Raw genomic sequence first — 21246 nt, 5'->3', positions numbered from 1 at the left:
CCACGTTGTAGGTGTCGCCACCGGCGCCAACGTTGTGTGAATGCTCTGAAAAGCTAATCATTTGCATATCAAACCATCTTCTTCCTGTCGGTAAAATTTCGCGTCTGTAGCGCGTCATCTTGGTGGTGTAGCAATTTTAATGGCCAGTAGTGTAGTTAATACAGAAGTTATTACAATCGGATTGAAGACATGCACGATGATCTCCTTCTACAAGCCACCTGGGGCAGATTTCAGATGCAGAGGTCCAAGTAACTTTTAAAACCAGTCAATCAATTTCATAATCGAAGATTTCCAGAGTCATAACACAACATGCAGTTGAAAAAAGACAGATTACAATGGGAAGAAGTCGAAAGACGGGCAGGAAGATCTGGACTCTAGCTTATAATTAATTCAAGATTACCTGCCTCTCTCATCAGTTCACGATGGGGACGTGGATAAATCCATACAACATATTTGTAACAGATCGGACAGCTCAGCAATCAGCAGTCAGTAGAAGACACACTACCAAGGACTCATCATAGACTGACCGTAAAAGCTGTAGTGTCCCATTTAAAAGGCGGCTCAAATCGAAGAAGACACCTTGGAGAGTTTTCACAGAAGAACTGGCTGCTGAGATTCGTGAGCTACCTCCAGTCGCTAACTCCTATGACACACTTATACAGCTCACCAGACGAATATCCCGGGAACACATCCCTACAGGCTGCCCGAAGGAATACTAGCTGGACTTAATAACAACGTAGAAATAATCCTAGAAAAGTACAAGCATCTTTACAATATCGATCTGTTCTCTGAAGACACATTGCAGTCTGGAGTGGAGCTGCTCGGAGTCTTACCAAGGTGAAGTGGTGTAACTTAGCCACATCACTGGGTATGCAGCGAACAGCAGACAAGCCTGGAGGCTACTCAGGAATATCGGCGATGACCCAACAATCTACAAAACACTGACACTGGTGTTTCGACAAATCAAATCGCCCATCAGCTTCTACTCAGTGGAAAAACCACCCAAAGATTGTCCCGGCTTTCGATCATAAAAGACTGCGAAAATGAACATTCACTTGAGGCTCCTGCCATAGCTGTGGAGCTGCGGATGGTAATAGATGGTAATAGACGAAATGAAAAATAATAAGGGAGCCGGTCAAGGCGATTTAAGGATCGAACAAATTAAAATAAACATTTTGGGCCAAAAACCCTCAGTTACCTAACGGACCTAATGAGCAACTGCTTCAACACCATACAGATCCCCAGGGTTTGGAGAATGCCCACCCAAAACCAGGCAAGAATCCAATAGATGTTAGGAACTTTCGTCCAGTACCACTGTAGTGTCACTTATTTAATGCTCTCGAGAGAGTGATGCCGCCCAGAATATCCATACTTGTAGCTGAGGTCCTAAGGCCTGAAAAAGACGGTCTTATACCAGGACGCTCATGCAGTGGGAAAATTTTGACTTTAACACAGCACGTTGGCGAGAGATATGAAAGAAAGGAGGTGACTGGCGCGGCTTTCAATGCTCGCAACGCAGCTTATGATACTATTAACCACAGTAACTGATATATTATGTTGTGACTTGGCAAGACAGCCAAGCCACTATGAGATAGCCGAAAGGCACGCGTTTAAGCTCACGCGGGCTGGAGTGAGGTCTGGAACAGTTAATGGAGTTGAGTCTAGTAAAAAAAGTACGTAGCTTCTGGAATACTTAAATTTAATCCATAATTGGTAAACATCGGTCTGACGGTACATGGATCACAAGATAAATAGCAAATGTTAGTGGCGCCTTGCTAGGTCGTAGCAAATGACGTAGCTGAAGACTATGCTAACTATCGTCTCGGCAAATGAGAACGTAATTTGTCAGTGAACCATCGCTAGCAAAATCGGCTGTACAACTGGGGCGAGTGCTAATACGTCTCTCTAGACCTGCCGTGTGGTGGCGCTCGGTCTGCAATCACTGATAGTGGCGTCACGCGGGTCCGACGTATATTACCGGACCGCGGCCGATTTAAAGGCTACCACCTAGCAAGTGTGGCGTCTGGCGGTGACACCACATATTACGTTTAGCATTTGAATAGAGGTTTTTGATTTTCACGATTCGTGCAGTGATTACAAAGAATAGCCGCTTTTACGTTAAAACGCAGGGAAGAAATAGTAGGTGGAGAAACCAAAAAGATTGGTCTCGCTCAGGCTAGAGTATTACCTCCATTGCCGTATGGGGTAGCCGTGCGCCAGGGGCGCCTTGCCATGGTTCGCGCGGCTGCCCCCTGAGCCGTGGCGGCTCATATCGATAGTGCCACTCTGGTGGTTTATCTTTACTGCCACGGTCAGGGCGGTAAGCAGCGCCCTGTGGGGCCTACGCGAGGAGTAACGAGGCGACGTCCTGTGGGGTGTGTTCCGGGACGTCGTGGAAGACGGTTGTCGGGTTAACGCAGCGAGTGTGGGACCGGACCTATCGCATTGAGATATACAAGTTGGCTCTGAACGGAAGGCGCCGTAGCAAGCAGCGGGAAGCGGGCGTCCTGTAATTTGTGTGAAGGAGTAACGATTTTTGCATTGTATGTCCCAGTGGTTCCCGAGAGTTGCGGTGGCTGCTTTCGGAGAAGAGAATTGGTAAGAGCTTGTGTCTACGCTCTTTTCCGTACGATGTTGCTGCCTGCCGTTATAAACGGCTGAAAATTAGGCGCTTGTATTGACTAAACGGAAACTGATGTAAAATGACGTTTGTGATTGAGTCTCACGTACTGTTACAATTTAGAGGCGAAAACTGTGGTGCTTTCATTAGGTCTGGTTCTTTGCTGTGCAACTAAGGGAGTCAGTTATTTGAGGTAACTGAGGGAGCACCATTATGTTGGTGTAAGTGATACGTTCTCCACGTTTCGTCTATGGCTTTGCGAATCGAAATCGTGGGGGAGTACACGTGAGTAATTTTCTATTGTATTGATGGTGATGTTGTAAAGACTGTTCTCCGGTGTGTTAAATAAGCAGAAGTTACCATTGCTACTTGCTTATGTGCTACTGTCCTTATGATTGGCGTTGTTTGTCTTTTGATTGAGGGTGTGCGCACGTTTTAAAAAGAAATAATTACGGCTCCTATTTATTAAGGTTGTCTAGTAAGGAAATTGCTTAAGCTTTTATCATATGCTGGTCTGTTTGCCTATCAAATTGGGTTTCTATGCAGTAATTGAAGGAATGGGTATGGTGGTTCAAGATTGTAGGCTGACTAGTATCTGAACTGGTTTTTAGCTTAAGGGCGAGATCAGCATCCCGCAAACCCGCACGCTGCGCGTGGTTAAATGTTCCGCTATTAGGGAGCCGGCTCTCTGTTCTTGGATTGTGTAAGGATACGTGATGAGTGCATCGCTGTAGTTTTCGCGTGCTAAATTGCGGGGTGGAGAAACCAAAAAGACTGGTCTCGCTCAGGCTAGAGTATTACCTCAATTGCCGCGTGGGGTAGCCGTGCGCCAGGGGCGCCTTGCCATGGTTCGCGTGGCTGCCCCCGTCGGAGGTTCGACTCCTCCCTGGGGCATTGTCGTTAGCGTACGTTAGTTTAAGTTAGATTTAAGTAGTATGTAAGCCAAGGGACCGACGACCTAAGTAGTTTGATCCCATAGAACTTACCACAACTTCCCAAATTTTGTTACCTCCAATGCTGTCTATTATACACACTAGTGGCCAACGAGCGTTTCCAATGGGAGGTATTTTATATATGCTGATGACACAGCAGTGGCTGCCCAAGGGAACATCTAAGAGGAAGTGGAGGAGCAATTAAGTAGTAGCCTTGAAATATTGCGGGATTACTACAGTCAAAACCACCTGAAACCAGTCCCAGTAAAGGCGCAAGTTTGCAGTTTCCACCTGAGGAATATGAAAGCAAAATGAAAATTCAATGTGAGTTGGAAAGGGCAAGAGCTAGAGCACTAAGCACTACTGCACTGCCAAATACTTAGGAGTGAAGTTGCACAAAAAACATTGTTATTTAAACAGCAGTGTTTGATGACCAAGCAAAAGGTCAGTGTTAGGAATAATATCATTCATAAACCGACCAGCGCAAACTGGAATGCTGACCCACAATATCTTAGGACAACAGCCATTGGACTCAGCTCAATACGCTGCGCATGTGTGGAAGAATTCGATCCACGTGCAAGAATGTTCAAGGAAATTGGAGAATACAGAAGTACAAATCGCTGAGGAATGAAATACGTCGGAAGTGCAGGGAAGCTGAGAGGAAATGGCTGCATGAAAAATGTGAAGAAATAGAAAAATAATTGGTTTCGGGTGAACTGTCTCAGCACATAGGAAACTCACAACAACCTTCGATGAAACTAGAAGTGAGGGTGGTAACATTAAGAATGCAACGGGAATTCCACTGTTAAATGCAGAGGACACAGCGGATTGATGGAAAGAGTACATCGAAGGCATCTATGACGGGGAAGTTTTGTTTGATCTGATAGAAACAGAAGCACGAGCAGATTTAGAAGAAATAGGGGATCCAGTATGAGAATCAGAATTTAAGAGAGCTTTGGAAGACTTAAGATCAAATAAGGCAGAAGGGATAGATAACATTCCATCAGAATATCCTAAATCATTGCAGGAAGTGGCAACATAACGACTACTCACATTGGTGTGTAGAACATATGAGCCTGGCGACATAGTATCTGATTTTCGTAAAAATATCATCCACACAGTTCCGAAGACTGCAAGAGCTGAAAGTGCGAGAAGTATCGCACAATCAGCTTAATAACTCATGCATCATCGTTACTTACAAGAATCATATACAGAAGAATGGGAAAGAAAATTAAGGATGTGTTAGATGACGATCAGTTTAGCTTTAGGAAACGTAAAGGCACCAGAGAGGCGATTCTGACATTGCGGTTGATAATAGGAGCAAGACTAAAGAAAAGTCAGGACACGTTCATAGGATTTGTCGAACTGGAAAAAGCATTCCACAGTACAAAATGGTGCATGATTTCCGAAATCAGCCGCGTGGTGTAGCCGCGTGGTCTAGGGCGCAATGTCACGGTTCGCGCGGCTCTGTCCGTTGGAGGTTCGAGTCCCTCGGGCATGGGTGTGTGTTTTGTCCTTAGCGTAAGTTAGTATAAGTTAGATTAAGTAGTGCCTAAGCTTAGGGACCGATGACCTCAGCAGTTTGGTCTCATAAGACCTTACCACAAGCTTCCAGTTTCCAATTTTCGAAATTCATAGAAAAATGGGGATAAGCTATAGGGAGAGACGGGTCATTTACAATATGTACAAGAGCCAAAAGGGAATAATAAGAGAGGACGACCATGAACTAAGTGTTCGGATTAACAAGCGTGTAACACAGGGATGTAGTCTTTTGCTCCTGCTGTTCAATCTGTACATCTAAGAAACAATGATGGAAATGAAAGAAAGCTTGAGGAGTGGAATTAGAATTCAAGGTGAAAGGATATCAATGATACGATTCGCTGATAAAATTGCTATTCTGAGTGAAAGTGAAGAAGAAGTATATGATCTGCTGAATGGAATTAACAGTCTTCTGAGTACAGAACATGGATTGAGAGTAAATCGAGGAAAGAGGAAAGTAATGAGAAAAGCGAAAAACTTAACATAAGGATTGATAGTCACGAGGCAGATGAAGTTAAGGAATTCTACCACGTAGGCAGCGATATAACCAATGACGGAAGGAGCAAGAAGGCTATCAAACTATACTAGCACACGCAAAACAGGCATTCCTGACCAAGCCATGCCTACTAATATCTAATATAGTAGGCCTTAATATGAGGAAGAAATTTCTGAGAACTTACGTTTGGAGCACAGTACTGTATGGTTGTGAAATATAGACTGTGAGAAAACCAGAATAAAAGAAAATAGAAGTATGTGAGATGTGGTGCTAAAAAAGAATGCTGAAAATTAGTTGGATTGATAAGGTAAGGATGAGGAGGTTCTGCGCAGAATCGGAGAGGAAAGGAATATGTGGAAAATACTGACAAGAAGAAGGGACTGGATGATCGGACATCTGTTAAGACATCAGGGAATGACTTCCACGATACTAGAGAGAGCTGTAGAGGTCAAAAATTGATGAAGAAGACAGAGAGTGGAATACATCCAGGAGATAACTGAGGACGTAGGTTGCAATTGCTACTCTGGCACAGGAGAGGCATTTGTGGTGGGCGGCATCAAACCAGTCCAAAGACTGACGATTCAAAAAACAAAAAAAGCCATCTGCGTAGCTGATTATTGGACAACACATATTTAAACTGTCCATTTTATTATAGTTGACGTATACCAGTTTTTAACGCTTGTGGACTCGGGAAATAAGTAAATGTCTCATCGACATAGATGTCATTAGAGATGGGGCACAAGCTTGAATTGTTTCAGGGACGGGAAAGCAAATCGGCCGTGCTCTTTCAAAGGAATCATTTGCCTTGATCGATTTACGAAAATAATGGGAAACATAAATTTTGGTGGCTGGACGCGGATTTGAACCGTCTTCCTCTCGAATGCGGGTCCACTCTGTCCAGAGTTGAAGAATGAGAGACAGCACGACTGTTGTGAGCAAAACGTCTAAATGTCACACAAATTAACCATGAAGTTCTCGTAGTTTATGGACCAAATGCAATGTCACGTCCTGTCCCAGTGAAACAGAGCCAACAGTTTCAACAAGGCCTCACAGACCTGAATGATACTGATGGGGGAGGATGGCTATCAACATTAACCACAGACAACGTCCAGGCAATCGAGGAACTGATTCGCAGCAATCAAAGATTTTCCAATGATGGTGACGTTCACACTGTGGCTCCGTAACCAAGTATTAATTCGATTGGTAAACCGTTCCCATCTTTCTTCACAGAGAAATATTGACTATGATGAAAAGTAGTGTCATGAATCTGTGTCACTTTGAGTCTGGAGCAGCATTCAATAAATGTTACTTGGCCTTTCTTAACTTCTTTTATACAGTCACCTGTTGTACTGTACATTACACTGAACAGCGGGGAAGCCAGTCTGTTAGTTCGATGGTTCTGTCTTTCCAACGCTCGCACCTTCTCGGTAGCGAGCGTAATTCTCTGAACTGCATCACCCCAGAGATTATACTCTCTCTGTACTGTCCTTTGACCTTACAGTGTTTGTCCGCGAATTCAATTTGTAATGGCTTAAGTTCTCCACTTGGGCTCAATTTGCCTTTGATTCTGTAATGAATATGCACTGCAGCTGACGTCATTATGACGCCTGGGGTTATTAATTCCTTAACGCACAAACGCTCTCTCGCTTGAAAGCTATAGTACCACATACATAGTGTGTTCAAAGACCTACTGTGCGGCCGATTCAGTAGCTGACAACTTCTGTGTAGGGACCAGATTTCCTTGCAGCGCCGAAAAACTCATCTATCCCTGGCTAGACCATACCGCTCGGACCGAGTCATTAACCAGCGGCCGAGAAACAATTTTTGACACATTAGAAATTCAAATAATGAAATTTGCCTTCTGTTTTACTCCTCTACAATTCTCAGCCTCGTCCTCTGTATCGTAACGTCTGTCTCCCATTGCCATTTCTGACCACTTGTTGTCTGGCGGCGGAATACAATCTGTTTACGAAGGCTCTCAGGCCGTTTACGATTATGTCAAGGAAATAATATTCATGGTAATGTCTAACTGATCACAAGCAGTTCATAGGGTACAAATTGAGTCGCATATTCTTTAACATATATTACTATAAGTTTGTAAAGTTCATTTCCGTTCTTCACTTAGTTGATGTAATATTGGATGAATACTTAACCTGGGCTGAAAAAGAATAGCATCGGGAATAAAGGTAAGTCCACTTTTTGTCAAAGTCATTTATATAACCATTTATTACGACAAAATTCCTAAATAACTACGACACTCACGTGGCCGGTGTTGGTAGTTTACTAGCATTTTTAGATGTGATTAATCCAATAACAACTTCGTCAGAAAATATAAATATTCATGAAACTTCCTGTCATATTAAATGTGTATGCCTAACCGAGACTCGAACTCAGGATCTTTGCTTTTCGGAGGCAAGTGCTCTACAACTGAGCTACCAAGCACAACTCAGGACGCCTCCTCAAAGCTTCAGTTCTGCCAGTACCTCGTCTCCTAACTTCCAGACTTAACAGAAGCTCTTCTGCGAAACTTGCAGAATTAGCTCTCCTGGAAGGAAAGATTTTGCGGAGACATGGCTTAGCAACGAACTGGGGGATGTTTTCAGAATGAGATTTTCACTCTGCAGCAGAGAGTGTGCTGATATGAAACTTCCTGACAGATAAAAACTGTGTGCCAAATCGAGACTCGAACTTGGGACATTTGATTTTCACGGGCAAGTGCTCTATCAACCTTTTTTTTTTTTAATTTGAAGCGAAGCCAGTCCCCCAGATTAGTAGACAAGCATTCATTCATTTTCTTAACATTTACCGCTTTTTAAGGAAGGTAAGAGAAACAGAAACCGGTATTACTCACAAAACCATAGTACACCCTTATATGTTATAACTGCCCTGGAAGGAACCTCGCTGCCGTCCTACCATGCAGCATGAAATAACAACAAAGTCAAAGTTGGGCAACCTCCGACACCCTTTAAAAAGTATTTATAGATATTAAAACAGCATTCAAAGAAACATTCCATTGCTAGCTGTGCAAGTGTTAGTTCTTTCTGGGTCGCATAATCTCTTAGTTTTCCTAAGCTGATCACTTCACTTGATCATTTCCACAGCGACAGCACCGCCGCGCATCTTTGCGCACTCAGCGCAGACCAAGTACGTGGCGGGTCCGCGAAAACCGTTCCTACGAAATTTGCATACCAATCCTTGTACTTCCGTAGCCGTGACAGTTTTGTGTGGCCATCCTGCCAGTACCGCCAGTAATCCTATACGCTCAGTACGTTCATACGTGTGTCTCTATATACACTCCTGGAAATGGAAAAAAGAACACATTGACACCGGTGTGTCAGACCCACCATACTTGCTCCGGACACAGCGAGAGGGCTGTACAAGCAATGATCACATGCACGGCACAGCGGACACACCAGGAACCGCGGTGTTGGCCGTCGAATGGCGCTAGCTGCGCAGCATTTGTACACCGCCGCCGTCAGTGTCAGCCAGTTTGCCGTGGCATACGGAGCTCCATCGCAGTCTTTAACACTGGTAGCATGCCGCGACAGCGTGGACGTGAACCGTATGTGCAGTTGACGGACTTTGAGCGAGGGCGTATAGTGGGCATGCGGGAGGCCGGGTGGACGTACCGCCGAATTGCTCAACACGTGGGGCGTGAGGTCTCCACAGTACATCGATGTTGTCGCCAGTGGTCGGCGGAAGGTGCACGTGCCCGTCGACCTGGGACCGGACCGCAGCGACGCACCGATGCACGCCAAGACCGTAGGATCCTACGCAGTGCCGTAGGGGACCGCACCGCCACTTCCCAGCAAATTAGGGACACAGTTGCTCCTGGGGTATCGGCGAGGACCATTTGCAACCGTCTCCATGAAGCTGGGCTACGGTCCCGCACACCGTTAGGCCGTCTTCCGCTCACGCCCCAACATCGTGCAGCCCGCCTCCAGTGGTGTCGCGACAGGCGTGAATGGAGGGACGAATGGAGACGTGTCGTCTTCAGCGATGAGAGTCGCTTCTGCCTTGGTGCCAATGATGGTCGTATGCGTGTTTGGCGCCGTGCAGGTGAGCGCCACAATCAGGACTGCATACAGCCGAGGCACACAGGGCCAACACCCGGCATCATGGTGTGGGAAGCGATCTCCTACACTGGCCGTACACCACTGGTGATCGTCGAGGGGACACTGAATAGTGCACAGTACATCCAAACCGTCATCGAACCCATCGTTCTACCATTCCTAGACCGGCAAGGGAACTTGCTGTTCCAACAGGACAATGCACGTCCGCATGTATCCCGTGCCACCCAACGTGCTCTAGAAGGTGTAAGTCAACTACCCTGGCCAGCAAGATCTCCGGATCTGTCCCCCATTGAGCATGTTTGGGACTGGATGAAGCGTCGTCTCACGCGGTCTGCACGTCCAGCACGAACGCTGGTCCAACTGAGGCGCCAGGTGGAAATGGCATGGCAAGCCGTTCCACAGGACTACATCCAGCATCTCTACGATCGTCTCCATGGGAGAATAGCAGCCTGCATTGCTGCGAAAGGTGGATATACACTGTACTAGTGCCGACATTGTGCATGCTCTGTTGCCTGTGTCTATGTGCCTGTGGTTCTGTCAGTGTGATCATGTGATGTATCTGACCCCAGGAATGTGTCAATAAAGTTTCCCCTTCCTGGGACAATGAATTCACGGTGTTCTTATTTCAATTTCCAGGAGTGTATGTAATGGACCGTCATCCTGTGATCGACGCCACTGCGTTCATCTTATGACGCGGAAAATACCTCTGGAAAAAATACTACCTCGAAAGATATTGCTGCATATATAGTGCGCCGCATGAACGCTGTCATCTTCCTTGCTAGAGTGCAGACAGCCAACGCCTCGCCGCAGTCCAGCCGGTCGCCGACCGTATCCACCATACCACACTGCTGACACATGGGCGAATCCGCCAAATGTGTTGCGTACTCTTTGTTATTCGTTGGGTATTTCCGGTTCACTACAATGTACCATATTTACCGGACTGTTGTAGGTAGAAGGGGGAGGTGCACCGTGCACCACACCGCTTGCCAATTAAAGGCAGGATGTTTCCGTTCCACCCCGTTCCGGGAGATCTGTCGAAGATGCAGATGGTACACGACTGTCGGGACGTCGGGAAACACTCTCGAACGTAACTGTGTTGAACGACGAACGTGCGCACGTACGTTAACGGGGGTGATATATGGCCGACACTGACTGCGGGAAGAGGCGATGTTGGTAACAGTTCTTCAATGATCGTTCCCCAAAACGAGTGATTCCTGTTGGGCCACCGTTTCAGCATAGTATTAATATATATGGCACGCGCCTTCTCGTGAACGTTCACTAAAGCCCCCATCTCGAGCTTGGAGGATAAGGGTGTTGTACTGTACGCTAAAGAGGTGTCCCAGGCTTACATAGTACCCAAAAACCGCCTGAATCCTCACAGCCATCGTGTGCGTCAAGGGAAGAAGGTGTGTCAGGTAAAACATCAAGGGAGCGAGATAAAGGCTGATGAGTGATACTCGCTGCAGCATATCTATGGATCGTAGGGCGTTTAGTCGTCTGACTTGCGGACTCGAGCACCAGCCGTCGGTAGTTGTCCGCAGCCGTTCCTGCCGTCTCCTTATGGAAGGTGATACCCAAACATCAGAGGGTTTGTAGGACGGGTAAGGATCCATCCATTACTGGTTCTAGTCCACGCCCCACAAGCATGAATTGTGATTTTCGGAAGTTGAGGTCGCTGCTAACTGCCATCCCGTACGTCTGTAGCCAATCAAGTGCTGATTGAGTCTCCCCCTCATTCCGGACGAGGAACACAATGTCATCCGCGTATGCTCTGCATTTGAATGATAAACGCCGCAGGGAGTTCCTGGTGAGACGGCGACGAGGGCCTGCGAGGCACGGTTCTAAGGCGATCACATATAGGAGGATCGACACGGGGCAACCCTGTCTGATTGATCTTAAGATCTTAAGATACTTTGTTCTCCCTCCGTTGAACGCCTTCGCTAATCTGGTGCCGTGCAACAGCCGCATCACTGCAGTGGTCAATAATGGCGAGACACCCATCCTATTCACCACCGCAGCGAGGTACACGTGTTCCTCTCGATCAAAAGCATGATAGAAATCTATGGCAACCAGTGCCCCCCCAAGAGGCGGCATGCAGCCGCGAGGGCGACGACGTCACTATGGTCTCCCAAGGCTATGTGGGTATTACTGATGCTACCAAGACAAGTCTGATAGGCATGTATTTGATCCGCCAGTGACATTTTGATACTGCTGCCCAGTATGTGGATAAAGATCTTGCAGTCACTATTAAGGAGGGTTAAGGGGCGATAATCAAAAGGTTGTTTCTCACCACGTTCCTTGGGTATCGGAATCACAAGCCCATCCGTAAATTTTATGTGAACCGGTACTTCCTGCCACAGAAGCTCATTAAACATCCATAACCACATTGGTGTCGTAATGGTCACAAAGGCACGGTAAAATTCGAACGGGAACCGGTTTGGACCGGGGGCCTTGTTGGAGGCACCTCTTGTAATCGCTTCCTCCAGGTCCTCACACGTAATTTCAGATAAAATGTCCGGTTCCCCCTTCATACGCGTTGCATCTGGGATCTCTTCCACAGCCCCCTCTGGCTCTCCCTGTCGCCCGCATAGAACATGCAAAAGTGATCCGTGAGAGCCTGTGCTATGCCACTCAGTGTTGAGAAACGACGGTCATCGCCGGGATAGATTTCATGAATTAACGTCCTTCGTCTTTTTCTTCTTCTTTCCTTTATCACATAATGCATCGAGGGAACCGTTGGGCAGGCAATCCTGCGACCTCGCGCGTATCGTCGTATCCGCCATCCTTAGCGTCGCAAGTTGTACCAGCTTCGCCTTGACTCGGTGGACGGACGTCTGACGTTCTGGTGTAGGTGGTTGAGCGAGTAGTTCCCGGAGGGAAGTAAAGTAAAAGTCAGTGGTCGTGCGCTGCCATCGAGAAACCTCCGTCCCACAACCTACTAACGTTGCACTCGATCCACCACTGTAGGACAGAACAGTAAAAATTTCGTCGACCGAGGTAGCCATGCCACGCGTCCTCCACCATGCGTCGGAATTATGCATCACGCAGGTGGGAGACGTTCATCTTCCAGTTACCCCTCCGTCTCCATACCTGCTGTCCATCAAGGGTAACCGTACGAATACACTATGTGATCAAAAGTATCCGGACACCAGGCCGAAGATGACTTGCACTTTCGTGGCGCACTCCATCGGTAACGCTGGAATTCAATATGGTGTTGGACCACACTTAGACTTGATGACAGATTCAATTCTCGCAGACATGCGTTCAATCGGGTGCTGAAAGCTTTCTTGGGGAATGGCAGCCCATTAATCACGGAGTGCTGCACTGAGGAGGGGTATCGATGTCGGTTGGTGAGGTCTGACACGAAGTCGGCGTTCCAAAACATTCCAGAGGTGTTCCATAGGATTCAGGTTAGGACTCTGTGCAGGCAAGTCCATTAGATATCAGCGCACACTCCGCTGCAGAGTGAAAATCCCATTCTGGAAATATCCAACAGGTTGTGGATAAGCCATGTCTCCGCAATATCTTTTCTTGCAGGAGTGCTAGTTCTCCAAATTTCGCAAAAGAGCTTCTGTGAAGTCTGGACGGTGGGAGACGAGGTACTGCCAGAATTGAAGCTCTGAGAGCAGTTCGTCAGTCAAGCTTGGGCAGCTCAGTTGGCATATTACTTGCCCACGAAAAGCAAAGGTCCCGGGTCGAGTCTCCGTCCGATACACAATTTTAATTTGCCAGGAAGTTTCATATCAGCTTACAGTCCGCTACAGAGTGAATATCTAATTCTACGAATATAAGAATTCATGTTACACACATTGAAAGTCACGAAATGCTGTAAAATAGTTAATCAATTATACATCGTTTTGTCACATAGTAAAAGAGACACTGAACATGATCGCAGTGGTATAAAATATGTCAATCAATTGTAGAGCAAGGGGTGACGGAGTGAAAGAGGGCGCAATTTATGTGTTATGACGAATCTGTTAATTGATTAATGAAAATAAACTGCCGAAACCAGTAATGTGTATAAGGTAGTTATTATGCGATCTTGACACAATAAATCATTACACAAACATTAATAAGGTATCATATTTCCGTTTGACGATATGTCAAATTTTTAAAAAAGCCGTTTAGAATGTCATTCATGTAGCTTGGTTCTGCGTATTACAGTGCCTTAATTTCTTAGGGATTGCTTTACCAATCACGGACAGGGGAAGAAGGTGGTAAGTCCAGTACCCATTCGAGACAAGAGAGACATATCCGTAAATATCGTACTGTATCACATAAACAACTGAAGTTTCTAGATAAGCGATATAAAAGAAGACAATATAATACGGAACAAGACATCAGCTTTTACCCCTATGCGCAAGTTAATGTTTTCATTCAAACCCCGACCAGTGAGAAAAGTTAAGTTCACATTCAGTCCTACTTTGTCTTAAATATTGGGTCATAGAATGGACAGTGAATAACTTGGCTAACGACAAAAAATCGAGAAGGCCTCGAGGAGAAATGGACTACTCGCTGCAAGAGGAAGAATTTCTATTTCTTCGAAGTATGTGTCAAGTAAAGAACCAAATACAGAAAAAAGCACACCTGTAGTGTTTTACAACGGCCACTGTGATTTTATTACACCTGGCGGTGAATTCCATTTTTCACAAATCCTGTCAGTGATTCCAGAGAATTTCGTAGACCTACAATAACTTAAAAATATTTTGTTCCCCGTAACCAAAGTCTGTTACACTTCAGTAGCACATGAGTAATGTATTCTCTTCAGTGCTATTTGAAAAACATTTACGAAACGCAAAAAAAGGAAAAATAATTCTTTCATAGTTTAGCAGAAGTTGAAAACCAAGAATGAATGAAATGTGAACATATAATTCGGTACTACCTCCTCTGCCTCCAAGCTGATTCATGTGACACTTGTTTACACTGTGGAATGAACATATGAAAACCAAGATGAAAGATTACTCCAATAAATATCTACTGCTAAAAATGAAAGATTTACGGAACTATCACTGGGTTTCATTTAATGAAATTGTTCTTCTGAAAAATTTGCTAGTGTTGACTTACTACCCTTTAATCTTCATAAAACGTCTCTGTACTTTGGAAAGTATATTTAAAACCGTCGCCTCATACGCTAAGTAGATGATATAGGGACGAACAAAAGTGCGACTCAGCTGGAACCTAATAACTCGTGTAAACTTTTCAGAATTATACTAGGGTAGGCTAGTTCGTCTTGAATTGGGAGCAGGTATGTACAACATCCTTGGTCTCTATATCTCAGACGAAGAATATGAGAGCGAGACCCAGAACTATTTTGTTCGTGAAAAGGCAACAGCTGCTTCGTTACGTGAAACATGTCGCATCATGAACGGATTCTTGCGGCGATTTCTCGGTGGATAGTTCTAGTTCTGTACACCGATTCTCAACTAGCAGGAACGATGCTTTTTACACTAAAGTTCACAAATCCATGATGGTGCTCGATAAACCACTGTAAAAATATCAGTAATGTGCCAAGAGGCTGAGCTCCTTAAGGATGCCCCGATTGTTGTAGGAATTCAATCTTCTCCCCATAACAGCAGCCTACAGATTATTCTGAATGCCTCTCTGCACGCCATTAGACCATTTATGTACACAAAAATACTTGCGCTACAAAGAGACAAATTTTGGTCTAATGCCATTTGATTTAATGTTTCGTTTTCTTTTCTATTTTACATATATGTTTTCTCAATTTGAAATTTTTTCTATGTCCATTCAGATCTGTGACAGAAATAAATAAATAAATTAATTAATTACGATACAAAGGACTTACAGACATTGAATGTGAGCGGGCATTGATTGAAATCAATAGAAAAAGTTGAAAATTTGTGTTGGACCGTGATTCGAACCCGGGTCTCCTGCGTACTAGGCAGATGCTGTGACCGCTTAGCTATATTTACTCTTTTTTTATTTATTATTTCGGGCCTTCCTGCTCCCATTATAGCCCTGCCTTGCTCTCACCAAAACTGAATTCATCGGCAAGCCTCTAAACCTTTAATCGGTGGTTTTGGCTCCATTCGCGACGACATTGTGGAAAGGAACGTAATCGATGCAAACAAAGGTGTCAATTCGGTTTCTCCCTTTGCGTAGACATCGATGAAATAAAGCAGAATATAATCCTAGATAATCGTAGGAATTAACGTCGGGATGCGTTACCTTGCAGATTTGGGAAACACCAACATACCAACATATGAAGAAATATAAAGCAAAATTACTGAAAAGAAAAGTTATCTTCTGTTGCACTAATCCAATGATGATGAAAAACTGCTTGTCTCGATGAAACGAAACATAAGAGTAAAAAATGCCGCCTCAATAAAATAACTTCTTCAAAGTGCCGTCGAATGGCAAACCAAGTCTGCACGTCACTCTTCCGTTAGTAGAAACACTTTAGTCGAAGAAAGCACACGCCGCATCTCACGTTGCGCACAGTCGGGCTACTGACGTCACTGAAAGGAAATAGTTCTTCGTAAGAAAAAGGTAACCTCACAAAACAATAGGGAAACGCAGAAGGAAAGGGCCTTTTCATTTGTGGCCATAGATGTAGAAGTTATGGCAAGAAACAAATTGCGTTGAATTACAAATTCCTCTTTAGGAGTACAAATTCGTGCGGGATAACGAGTTCTTCGAGGTGAGCTGGTGCAATCAACAAAGATAAGAGGTGCCAGTGAACTTCTTCGAACCATCCGGACGCTGTGGTCATCGCAACTGCACGGATTATCCTAGCACGCCTCCCGTCACACTAAAATCCTCAACTTACCTACACACTACTGGTGTAGTGCCCCTTGCCCATTATCCTCACTACTTGCGGTATTTCACCTATTCCCTTAAGAGTTCGAGCCCGGTGTGCATTTGGACTGAAGAGATCATTGGCCCCTGTATACACACATCAAAAAAGTTTTGCATCACCTCGGCTCCTAGATTTCCGGAACTTGACCAGAAAATTGCAATAGAGATCAACATAAACATCATTTCCGCCCTTTTTATTACTCATGAAAACCACACATCGCATGTTGTACCACCCTACAGCGTAACCTTCAGTGGAGGTGTTAAAGGCTGCTGTACACACCGGTACTTCTAATACCCAGTAGCACGTCCTCTTGCATTGATTCATTCGTCGTGGAATGCTATTCAAAAGTTCATTAAGGCACTGTTGGTCCAGATTGTCCCACTGCTCAACGGCGATTCGGCTTAGAACCCTCAGAGTGGTTGGTGGGTCATGTCGTCGATAAACAACCCTTTTCAATCTATCCCAGGCATGTCCGATTGGATTCGTGTCTGGAGAACATGCTGGCCACTCTAGTCGAGCGATGTCGCTTTCCTGAAGGAAGTCATTCACAACAAGTGCATGATGGGGGCGCGAATTTTCGTCCATGAAGACAAATGCCTAGGCAATATGCTGCCAATGTGCTTGCACTATCGGTCGGAAGTGGCATTCACGTATCGCACATACGATACGGCGCCTTCCATGACCAACAGTGGCGTACGTCGTCCCCACAGAATGCCACCTCAAAACAGCAGGGAACCTCCACCTTGCTGCAATCGCTGGACAGTGTGTCGAAGACGTTTTGCCTCCATACACGATTGTCTGGTTGAAGGCATATGCCACACTCATCAGTGAAGAGAACCTGATGCCAGTCCTGAGCAGTCCATTCGGCATGTTGTTGGACCCATCTTTACTGCACTACTTGGTGTCGTGTTTGCAAAGATGGACCTCGCCATGGACGTCGGGGCTGAAGTTGTGCATTATGCAGCCTATTGTACACAGTTTGAGTCGTAACACAACGTCCTGTGACTGCACGGAAAGCATTATTCAACATGGTAGAGTTCCTCCGAGCCATAATCTGTAGGTAGCGGTCATCCACTGCAGTAGCAGGCCTTGGGATGCCTGAGCGAGGCATGTCATCGACACTTATTCTCTCTCTCTATCTGCTACATGTCCGAACAACCTCGCTTTGGTTCACTCCGAGACGCTTGGCCACTTTTCCTGACACAAAGTAACAATGCGGACATCGAACCGCGGTACTGGCCGTCTAGGCATGGTTGAACTACAGACAACACGAGCGTTATACGTCCTCTCTGGTGGAACACTGGAACTGTTCGGCTGTCGGACCCCCTCCGTCTAATAGGCGCTGCTTATATATAGTTGTTGACGTCTTTGGGCGACCCAGAAGAAGGCCGCTGCAATCGTGGCCGAAACGTTGGTTTTTCTCCAGCAGCAGTAGTTTTTACGTTATGACGCGGTACCATACCCAGAAAACTTTTATGTCGATCTTTGGGCGAGTTTAGTGACATCTCTGAACAGTCAAAGGGACTGTGTCTGTGATACTATATCCACAGTCAACGACTATTTTCAGGTGTTCTGGGACGTGGGGTGATTCAAAACTATATTTTATGTGTGCATATAAGCGTGACATTTAAAAGAAAATGCATTACTTTCGAGTGCTACTATCTCACACAATATCTTACCTCCTAGAATGTCGACTTCGCTCTACACTTATGTCTGAGATACGTTTAAGTCACGTGGCTGAATAAACGCATTACCCTTTACTGTAAAAATAAATAAATAAAGAAAGAAAGTTTTTAAAAAAACTATATTGAGTACGTACAGTCCAAATGCTCTACACGCTATGCCCGTAGCGTCGGTTCGAAAATATTTTTCCATACAAGCGACTTTTCATTTGGCACCTCCCACCTGCCCATTGCTCACAGGTACACGTTCACCCTTGCCAGTTTTCGCTACTAACTTTGATTCTCTGCTAACCGTGATTTGCTCTGTATACAAATCTTACTCTTGGGCACCCCTGGCGTCCCCATCAGCTTGGAGCCCAATCGGCCATTGCTAATTGTGGTACGTCCTGTACAGCTGTGGCACCTTTGGCGACACTCTCATCCTGCTGTCCCAGCGGCTTGTACCGCTTGCGTCTTAAAACCGGCCCTGTGTGTCCGTCGGTTAAAGAGCAAAGACGCGAGCAGAATATGGTAGCTACAGAACGTAGAATTCAAAAACTTCTTCGTAAATAAACTATTTCTAACAACCAATGCTACAAATCCAAATCTTGAAAACACAACTCAGTCAGAAGCCTTGTTCGGTGCTCAACCCCCTAATAGTGTGAATTATGGACAACAGGGAAGACAGAAACGAAGCCCTCAGACAACTCTGAAGTTTGGTGTTGCAACAGTCTCCTGAAGACGAGACTAAATGATCGATTAAAGAATGAGCTCTTGTAGCTTGACAACGAATGAAATATTTATTTATTTAACCTGATATGATTAGTACCATCAGACCCTCTCTTACATCTGGCCCCGTTTTCACACGTACAGTATCTTTTGTGCATAGTAGTTACCTAAGAAACAGCAATTTCGGTGTGATGAACAGTATTAAAATGATTTGAGTGTCTGCAGCGGGTGGGCAGGCTAGGACCGCTGGCGGCGTGCAGCCACTGTCGGATCGAGGGGCTGTAGCCGACGACCGAACCCAGGACGTTTGAAGTTGAGTGAACCTTATCCAGTAGCGAAACCTCCACTGTTTGAGATCTCTCAGTTTTTTGCGTGTTGCTGCTCCCAGGGTCGGTGAGACCAACCGCAACAAGGTTGGCGGAAGCTATTAGCTGCCTTCTACTGCTTGATATTAGTTTGAATTTGGTGTTGTTACTGGTGAAGTGCAACCAGCGTCATCTTACTGCTTAGTGGCTGCTAACGCCCCAGTTACCTGCCCTGGAGGTTAGCGTAATTCGCGGCAGTGTACTTTCTTCGTCTTGCCGATGCTGTCCGGCACGGTGTGTAATTTGAGAGCTTCCTTGATTGGGGTATAGATAATTGTTCATTGTCTACCTTGGTTGTAGTGGTTCCTTCTGCCTTTTGGTGTTTGAAACACCGGATTCTGGAGATGTAGTAGTGCTATCTGTCACTTCGCCATCTGAATTATTCCATCGTTGTACTGGTATTCTGGCGTTAGGTGGATTTGGTAAGAGGGTTGATCGGTGTTTGAGCCGTCTCTAGTTAGAGTTGCCCTCCTTAGGTGAACATTACTCTTGGCTGCCAGTCTCCCCGCTTGCACAGCTGTAGTGACCTTCCTCAGGTCGATCCATGGAGCGCTATCTGTGGATCACTCCGTCTTACTTGGTCAAGTTGTCATAATCGTTTAAAATTTACCTTAATGTTTTAATGTGGAATTTGCGTTCCTTACTTGTAACTCAGGCCTTCAGCCATTAATTGTTTGTAACATTGCTTGTGGCCTTCAGCCAACAAATATTTTTCAATTCTGTCTTAATAAGGCCTTCAGCTGTCACTATAGCCTGTTACAGATTATTGAGACTGTTTAAAAAGTCTTTTAGTATTTGTAACATGTAGTTGTCTACCTTATGGGTAATTCAGACCTTCAGCCATTGAGTGTTTCCGAAATTGCTTGTGGCCTTCAGCCGACAAATAATCTTGAACTCTTTCTTAATCAGGCCTTCAGCCGTTAATTGTTTGTAACACTGCTTGTGGCTTTCAGCCCACAAATAATTTTCAATTCTGTCTTGATAAGGCCTTAAGCCGTCACTACAGCTTGTTACAGTTTGTTAAGATTGTTTAAAAAAGGTTTTAGTATTTTTAATGTGTAATTGCCGTCCTCACTTGTAATTCAGGCCTTCAGCAGTTGAGTATTCTGAAATTGCTTGTGGCCTTCAGCCAACGAATAATTTAGAATATTTTTCTTAATCAGGCCTTCAGCCATTGATTGTGTGTAACACTGCTTGTGGCCATCAGCCGACAAATAACTTGCAATTCTTTCTTAAGAAGGCCTTCAGCCGTTACTATAGCTTGTTACAGGTTTTGATTCTTCAAGAAGAAAATATCGTAGTATTTGTTAACGTGTAACTGTTTTCCTCACTTGTAATACAGGCCTTCAGCTGTTGAGTATTCTGAAGTTGTTTGTGGCACTCAGCCGAGAAATAATTTTGAATTCTTTATTAGTAAGGTCTTCAGTAGTCAGTGTGGTAAATTCCTTTAAAATGACTATTGAAAATTATTTCCTCCAATAAAGTGTATGTGTTTACTGTAGCCAACGGTAGCTGATTACGGCACCATCCACAATCGTTGCCTTATCCTGCCTCTTCCTGACCGCCGGGTCTCAAATAGTAATAGTAATAATAATATTAATAATAATAAATAATGACGATAATAATGATAATAATAAAAATAATGATAGTGGCAAGTATAAAAAGAATTTATAGATTATAACAATTGACATACAAATCCGAAAAAGTAGAACGATTGCCAAAACTGCAACTGAAGAGATTGTGGAAGGAAAGAGTCGCAGGTCCAGTTAATAATATTTTGACGGGAAGGATGGTTCAAATGGCTCTGAGCACTATGGGACTTGACATCTGAGGTCATCAGTCCCCTAGAACTTAGAACAACTTAAACCTAACTATCCTAAGGACAACACACACATCCATGCCCGAGGCAGGATTCGAACCTGCGACCGTAGCAGCAGCGCTGTTCCGGACTGAAGCACCTAGAACCGCTCGGCCACCGCGGCCGGTGACGGAAAAGAAGCGGTTGTGCGAG

Source organism: Schistocerca piceifrons, chromosome 2 (assembly GCF_021461385.2).
Source record: "Schistocerca piceifrons isolate TAMUIC-IGC-003096 chromosome 2, iqSchPice1.1, whole genome shotgun sequence".
In the NCBI taxonomy this organism is placed as follows: Eukaryota; Metazoa; Arthropoda; class Insecta; order Orthoptera; family Acrididae; genus Schistocerca; species Schistocerca piceifrons.
This window is presented reverse-complemented; position numbering follows the sequence as displayed.